At 41.0% G+C, this 8,771-nt stretch overlaps 1 long non-coding RNA gene across 1 annotated transcript; it reads left to right on the forward strand.

Moving 5' to 3' along the window:
• Positions 1 to 1,314: 1,314 nt before the first annotated feature.
• LOC141567918 (uncharacterized) lies at positions 1,315 to 7,187 on the forward strand. Its single transcript, XR_012490891.1, has 3 exons — positions 1,315 to 1,547; positions 5,824 to 5,971; positions 6,910 to 7,187. It is a non-coding gene; the product is annotated as an uncharacterized LOC141567918 (long non-coding RNA).
• The last annotated feature ends 1,584 nt before the right edge of the window (positions 7,188 to 8,771 follow it).

Below are 8,771 nucleotides of genomic sequence, written 5' to 3' on the forward strand. Positions count from 1 at the left end.
AATCAGTTTCAATGTCTCACATCAAAGTCACATTTCAGTAACAAGAGGTGAAGTGGAAAAAAAAAAAGTTCTCAACTTGGATGAGAATTTATTTGGATCTTATTTAGTTCTCAACGTATTTTTAAAGGAGTGTAAGGCTTAGTAACTACTATTAAGGCATTTACAATTATTTAAAGAAAATGGGTAATTGAAGAAAGATAGATTCTTTTATAATAAGAGGAATTCCAATTTTTTGAATCAGTGCTCCAATTGTTAGCTGTGATATATACCTTATAAGCCAATCATCTGACAAGGACAGAAGGCCATAGAAGCTTGCTCAGCTCAGGGTTACAACAACAAACTCATGGTTTACAGAACTAAACACTCTCTTCTGTCCTCAACACTGGTTCACTCAATACTGGTTCACCACCTCCTGGTTACCCTTCTCAACCTGAGGGTTGGAATGCCCTCTTACCTCTCTCCTTGGCTTTCAGTTCATTCTCCTACACAATGTTGAAGTATCTCATCACTCACTTATGAAATCACCTCCATCTTCCATTGTTAGAGGAAAGGAATGTTTAACCGTTTGGAAAAGAAAGGTCCAAGTACAGAGAAATTGAGGAAACTTCACCAGTTACCAGCTATGTCCACACCCAGAGGACAATGTGTCACCCTGTTGGCTTACTAGGGATGTCTCAAAGAATTCATCTGACTTGCTTCAAATCACTGTCTTCATTACATTCATTAGAGTGTATGTTGTCTCACGATAATGGAGTGAACAGGAGCAAATGAACAACACAGTGAATCACACTGCTTTTCTTTGAAAAGAACATTTACACCAGAAATAGAGAATCGCGTTTGGCCAAAATTACCCATGAGAGAACACAGCAGAATTTACAAGTTGAGGGAACATAGAAATGCTATATAAGTTTGCATCTTGCTACAGACCAGAGGAAAGCCATGTCTAAAAATGAAAAGAATGTCATTTGATTACAAATGCTTTTTTTCTAATTATACTCTGACTCCATTTTAATATTTAAACCCAGTACTGATGTAATCTTAGGATGTTAATAAAACGTAAATTGCTTTTATCCTGACCTTCTGTTTTATTGTTTCTCTTCAGCTTTTAATACAGAATAGTTATTGCAATGGAAACGTTAAACTTCCTGTTTGTATTTCTGGAGCCTCAAAGGGCATGGAAGTTAGCCAGTTTAGGCTTTATTAGCTAGCTACTGAGAGAAAAAAATATCTGCAGCATTTTTGGTTTGTTTTGCTGCAGTTCACTAAATGAAAATTTGTCCCTTAAAAGTAAACTTTGTGGTCAATGCCACGGAAGTGTCTCCCTTTTCTTCTGTTAACAAACTATAAACGTTACGTTCATGTAGGTTAACTTACTTGGAAGCTCTGTAATTGCTGCATCTAAACAAACATGAACTTGAATCTAAACATTCTCAAAACGTCTGTGCTTCTCTGGAATATTGGATGATCACAATGGGTAAGACTGGATAACATTTCCAGATGTGTTCCATCATGGCTGCCACCCATTGGAGGAAGTTGACAATGAAGAGGTGAGTCCTTGGCTTTCCAGGTTCATAAGTTTGATTCTGTAAGTTCACCTCGATTTCAGCTCTGATGCTACCTTATAAACAGGAAAGTCACTTTACTAATTACTAAGGGAGCTACTGAGAACAGTGAGAATGAACGACTCTGGTGATCAGAACATTCATGTCCAATAGCCCTCCTTTCATGGTCTTTCCTCGGAACAACGCAATTAGGAAACTGCTTTAGTGATAGACAGTTGCTTGATGAGACAGCAGTAGAGGGACCAAATGTCCTTGAAGGAATTTTTAGTTAAAGGAAGATACACCTCTCTCTAGTGATCAGAACATAGTACTTTGGTCTACGCTTTTAGATGATTAGAGGGTAATTATTAGAAGAAATCTATACTCTCTTTTTTTTCCTTCTGATGTGCTTGCATTTATCCTAACAACTTGCCCTTTATTTTACCACCTAGGGCACCACACAGACACACACACACACACACACACACACACACACCCCGGGTGTGCCAAGAAAATGTATACAATTGGACACCTTGGTCAATGTTGCTCAAGCAGTAGTTCGCCATAATCAGAAGTGTCTGGACGCTGATGGTAACCACTTTGAGCACCTCCTGTAACTGCAAAAGGCAAATGTGATTTGTATTCATCTTTTGTTATTGGTATATATTGAGTATTACAATATTAATATAGTTTTTTCCTTTCTTAAAATGTGTTTACATTTTTTGGCACCCCCTGTATGCATGTGTGTATGTATGTATGTATGTATATGTATTGTGTGTGTGTGTGTGTGTGTGTGTGTGTAGAGAGAGAGTCTTTGCTCTACAGAGAGTTAATTTTAGTGGTGAAAAACAGACAATTAAATAAGGCATATAATATTTTATGTAGTTAAAAAATAATATTGCATAGGGAACAGAGCCAATGGAATTGTAACAGCTATATAGGATGTCAGAGGGGTAATAGATTGGGGGGGTTATCACTTTGTGAGGGGTGTAAATGTTGAACTATTATATTGTTTTGTACACCTGAAACTAATAAAAAATTTAAAAAGAATAATAATATTAGGAACAAAAATAAAGAAGAGTTAGAGAACAATGAAGGAATTGCTATTCTAGATGACATGGTCCCTAAAGTCCTCTCTCAAAATGTGACATTGGAACAAAAGCCTGAATTAAGTGGAGGGCAGGCCATGGATGTATCTGGAGCGAGAGGGCTTCAGGCAGAGTCACAGTGAAACGGCCCTGAAATGGGACAGCGTTGGTTGAGTTTGAGCCAGAAGAAAGACAATACAACTGGACCAAAGTGAATTCAGAGAGAGTGGTTTAAGATGTGGATGGTACAAGGCCATTGTATAAAATCTGGAGTCTACTATGAGTTAAACAGCACACAGCTGGAGGTTTGGAATAGAGTTAGGACATGACCTAGTTAATGCTTGAAAGAATCTCTCTGACCATTGCATATAAAATAAACTGCAGGAAATGTAGTAGGCAAATTCTCAGATGGCATCCAATGATTCCTGCCTCTTGGAATTCATGTTGTTGTGTGATATATTTCTCTTGCATGTGGGCAGGATCTGTGACTTCTTTTAACCAACAGACTATGGTAACAATGATGGGATATTTCTGTGATTAGATTCCACATGATTGTAACTGCCATCTGGCTAGCAGACTCTCTCTCTCGCTTTCTCGACTTGCACACTTTGGTGAAGCAAGAAATTATGTTGGAGAAGCCCATGTGGCAAAGCCAACAAGGTACTAAAGACCCTCTTAAGACCCTCTGACCCACAGCCCTTTAGTAACTGAGCCTTGTCTATAATCACGTGAGTATGGAAGTAAAACTTTTCCCAGTCGTTCCTTCAGGTGAGAGCCTGTCCCTGGATCGCATTTTGACTGCACATTTGTTGGGTTCCTTGAGGCAGAGGACCCAGATAAGCTGTGCCCAGATTCCTGATCCACAGAACTACTAGGTAATAAATGCATTAGTTGTTTTAAGCAACTGAAAATTGTGGTGAGTTGTTATCCATCAATAGGTAACCGAGGTAGAGAGTTAGGGTAGAAGGTGAGAGAACAGTTAGGAAGGCAGAGCTGTGACCAAGTGAGAGGCACCAGTGACCTGGAGTACAGCCACTGTAGTGACGATGCTGGGAAGTAGACAGATTCTGAAGGCTGAGCTCACAGTTTGGCTGATGTATCAAATATGACTATGAGAGAAAGAAAGGAGTCGAGGAGATTATGAAGTCTTTTAGCACAGCAACTCAAGTTACTGTTTACTGACCTAGGGAAGAGTAGAAGAAAAGAGTTTTGTATTTTTTTTTATTTCATCTTTTTTTTTTTTTTTTACCTCTTTTGGGAAATGAATTGGGGAAAACATTGGAAATAAGAGTTCTATCTTGGATGTGCCCTGTTTGAGATGGCTATCAGACATTTCCAAGTAGATATTAAGTCTAGAGTTCAGGGGGAAGGCCCAGGTTGAGTATACAAATTTAGAAGTCACATGACTCATCTCACATTCCCTTTGGGAGATTGTAAGAGCAGGTACCTTCAGCCCTGGAGAGTAAAGAAGAAAGCAGAACATGGAAATAGCTCTTTACTTGACTCCCTAAAAGCCAAGAATCATGTGAAACCAGGAAAAGCTACAGAGAAGTCCTCAAATCCCACTACTGAGAATCTCTGGTACCTTCCAATTTGTGGCTGGACTGGGTGAAATACAATGATAAACAAATAAATGAGTGGTGAAGTCAAAAAATTTGGTTATATACTCAACGTAATTTTTTCTACTCAAGGAAATACGGACACCACGGGTTAAATAAATGTTTCACATTACTGAGTAGGTGCCACTTTGTGAGGAGGGTGTAGGAGGGAGACACATAAATGGTATTAGCAACAAACAAATACATTTAGTTTGCCCAGTAGTTGAGCTAATAAGCGGATGAGCTGGTAGTGTGAGTGGGAGCAGTCAAGTAGGAGTTAAGATAACAGATGTCAGATGTCTGGTTTCAGGTCGAAGAATAGGACAGATGTATCTGAAAGCTCCTGATGTAATCCCTGATGTAATTTATCATAGCATGTGGGTGATTCTGGTATTTACTTACTGAATGAGGCACCAAGAATTTCCCTAGAGAGTGTGACATTTCTGTGGCAAACGTCACTAGGAGATAAGATGAGGACAAATATACATGAAATTCTTTCAGAGCAACTTATGAAACATGTTATCTGTTTTGTGACGTAATATTGCATCATATTTTGCATATTAGCAAAGCATCTACAGTTTTCCTGCCACTTTAAAAGAATGCTGAAGGGGCCATTCAATAACTGAGAGCATCCCAGTGTTTTTTGTTTACTTTCATGTGGACTCCTGTGGTACCTCACGCACAAACATCCATCCTCACGGATGTCTTATGGGCACATATTAACTCATTTAATTCTTATAATAACTCTTCTAGGAAAAATCTATTCGTAATAGATGAAACTGAGGTACAAAGGGGTTAAGTAACCTGGGATCAAATAGTGAGCAAGTGCTACCACTGAAATTTTTAACCCAGGAGATCTGACTCCATTGCTTTCATGGCATGATTGTAATAGACTTAATGTTTGTGTCTCCCCAAAATTCATATGTTGAAGTCCTGACCCCAATGTGATGATATTGGGACATAAAGCCTTTGAATGGTAATTAGATGAAGTCCTGAGGGTGGAGCTCCTATGATGGGGTTAGTGCTCTGGTAAGAAGAGGAAGAAACACCAGAGCGTGCTCTCTGCACCCTGTGAGGACACAGCAAGAAAGTGACTGTCGGCAACCCAGGAAGAGAGACCTCATAGGACCCAACCCTGAGGACACCTTGACCTTGGGCTTCCAGTCTACAGAACTGTGAGAAATAAATTTCTGTATTTGAGCCACCTCGTCTATGGTATTTTGTTATGGCAGCCAGGACGGTATAAAACAATTATATTCTACTATCCTGAAGTTCAGCTAGGCTGTTTTTTGAGATTAAGTTCTACGAAAAATGATTATGTCCACATCACCAGATCCCAACACTTTCCATATAGAGGGAAAACCAAATTAAAATTAGTATTTAGGATACCCTTAAAGAAGGAAAACAGCACTTAAAGTACACTGTGCAATTGAGAACTTTGTTTTGGTAAAGAATCGGATATTGATAGCCATTATCCACTTAGGGTACTTTTTCCTACCATATGGAGCTACCTATTATATCACTCAGGGTCCCATCAGCAAATTAGACTGAACTGTGGAAGGTTTAATAACACATTATTTATATACTTATGTGCAGTACCTTGAAACTTTTACCACTCCTACGCTGCCTAAAACGAAAAGATGGCATGATTAATGGAACTCAGATGAAGAGAGTCATAACTTAAGATGAGATGTGACATTCAGAAAAGAAAGCCAACCATCCAGAGGCGACCCTGCAAAGAAAGGTATAGTCCATGAAGATCAGCCTCCCTGGGATTGGGGGTGGGAGGTGGGGGGTGAAGGATGGAAAGAAAACGGGCACACCTTCTTTTTGATCATCTGCCTGAGAACCTACCAAGATTAAAATATGGTGTCCCAGTCCTGCAGAATAAAGGGGCCACATCCAACCTAACAAACATCCCCTCTTCCCCAGTGAAGCCTCATCATGCCCAGAGTTGACTGTAGATCCAGGTATTTCTGATGCAGGGGGAATAGGAAGATGAGGAGAGAGAGACAGTGCTAACCTGGCTTGATATTTGGCCACTACAAAGTCAGGCTCCATGCAAATCTCAAAGAGGAAGCAAGAACTGGAAAGAGATGGGCCTCTGGGTCCAATGACTTGAGAGTATGTTACCTCCGTGACAAGTACGATCTTCGCAATCATTGGTCAAGTTGTTTAATCTCTTTGAGTCTCAGTTTCTTTATCTATGAAATGAGTATAATTATAGTACTTAATCATAAAATTATTGGGAGGATAACAAAATATGATGTATGTGAAAAGGCATTAAACCATGCAAAGAACCATAATGCTTTCTGATGACCTCCCAGAGACAGGAGAACAAAAGCAAGTACTTAGCCGTACCTGCTTTAGAAGGAAAAAGGAAAAGGCACAAACATTTATTGAAACTCCACCCAATGCCTCAGACATTGTTAAATGCTTAACATATATTATCTCATTTAATTCTTTGAACGCCTTCTATAAAATAGATGTTAATATTACCATTTGATAGGTAAGAAAACTGAGGCTCAGAGGGATGAAGCAATTAACTCTAGGTCACATATCTTGTAAGTAAGTGACGAGGCCAGGATTCATATTGAAGCAGCATGAACTCCAAGCCAATGTTTTTTGGGGTTTTTTGTTTTGTTTTGTTTTGTTTTTCCATATTATCAATCCTGCCTAAAGCTCCACCAAGAATACAGAAAAACTGTATGTTTCATTTCCAAGTTCTCTTGGGCATGAAGAAGAAGTTGATCACCAACTCCATTAGAGTCCTTCCTTTTCCTTCTCTGTGAGGCTCCAAGAAGAATATCTGGAAGCACAGAGCACTCTTCAAGGCGGCAGCCAGAGCTGGGGCGTCACTGCCCAGCCCACGTTGCTTACCACTGGATTCAATATGAAAGGATATTCCGTCTTGCTTTTCAAAGTCCACCACCTCCAACACTTCTTCTCATGTGGGAGCAGGCAGACGGGGGTGCGGGGGGGACGGACCTCTGCCTTCCCACCTCAGTGGAAGGAGGCCCTACCCAACAGAGCTCAGGCCCTCTTCCAGGAACCCAGTGAGGATCATTGCTATGCTGCACCAAAAGTCATTTGTTTCCAGAAAGGGAGTAAAGGAAATAGATTGGTTGCCTCTCAGTTTCTTCAGAAAGCCATCCTAAGGCTATAGCTCCGGTGGGTCTCACATACCCGGAGTAGATGGATGGTAGATCAGGGTGGTAAACATTGGGTTTTATTGTGATCTAGTGGGATAGCAGGGGCTAGGCAGAATGTGAATTCATATAGGGGAACTAGGTGATGGGGTGCAGGGCAGGCCACCCCAGAATATGCCATTGTGGATTATTTCAAGCTGAAGACCGTCAAGGCCCAACAGACTCAAGAAAAACTTTTTATCTTCCTCTTCATTGTCTAAAAGAATTTAGATAGGGGACCTATAAGGAAGAATGGTGTTCACCAGAGATAACTTTTCACATCAAAAAGACTTCTCTGTGTGGCATGGCAAACATTTGTTTACCAAACACTTGCTCTTCCCATCTTTCTGCGAATTGTCTTCCTCTGCTCTGAAGTCCGGACCCCTACCTACTTCCCCTTAGCTCAGGATGGCAGATACCTCTTAACTGCCTGACTGTTGGGGACCCTCTCAAAGACACATATGTTTGTGGGGTTCCCACACATACAAATCTGTTTTTCTCCTGTTAGTCTGTCTTATATCAACGCAATTATTGGGCCAGCCAAAGATCCTAGAAGGAAAGAAGGGAAATTGTTTCCTCCCCTCTACAGGCATGACTTTCATGAAGGAGGGCCATTTTGTTGGGTGTATTAGTGACATATTGGTTCAGGGAATTCCGAGCAGAAGCATAAATAAACGGTGCCATGGCCAGGAAGGATTCACATCTGTAGGTATGCCCAGAACCAACATAAACCAGGTTACATCCACTGTACCCATCAGACCTTTGGTTGTTGGTCAGATGACCTATTCCGTCTTATATGAAGAGTTTTGGCCAACCCAGCTTCATAACTTTTCCTGTCCTGCAGGGATGCGAAACTTTTCTGATTGTTTTCCTCAGTTCTGGGATGCTAGCAGACCCAGCACAGTTGTGAGCTGCATGAAGCCAGGGATACCATGTGCCCCCTCACCATGGCATTCACCCTGTGCGGCATATAGGTGGTGATCAGTGAACTTTTCTTAAATGAGTACATTCATCATCCCCATGACCTCGCCTCTCATCCAAACTGACAGGTCATTAGGTATCACGTGCTTTACAGGTGATTCCAGGTGGGCTGATGGATGATGGAAACAACCCAAAAACGTATCAGTGGCTTGGAACAACAAAGGTTTCTTTCGGGTCAGCTGGGGGCTCAGCACCAAATCACCGTCACTCCAGACTCCCAGTGGAGGGAGCGGCCACCACCTGGAACACCGATATTGCTGAGCAGACAACGAGACGGTGGATCTAATACTAGCTCTTAAAGGCTTCCTCCTGGAAGTGGCATGTGTCAGTTTTGCTCATATTTCACTGGCCAAAGTAGGTCAATTGGCCATCACT

The sequence above is a fragment of the Rhinolophus sinicus genome, linkage group LG12, assembly GCF_036562045.2.
Source record: "Rhinolophus sinicus isolate RSC01 linkage group LG12, ASM3656204v1, whole genome shotgun sequence".
NCBI lineage: Eukaryota > Metazoa > Chordata > Mammalia > Chiroptera > Rhinolophidae > Rhinolophus > Rhinolophus sinicus.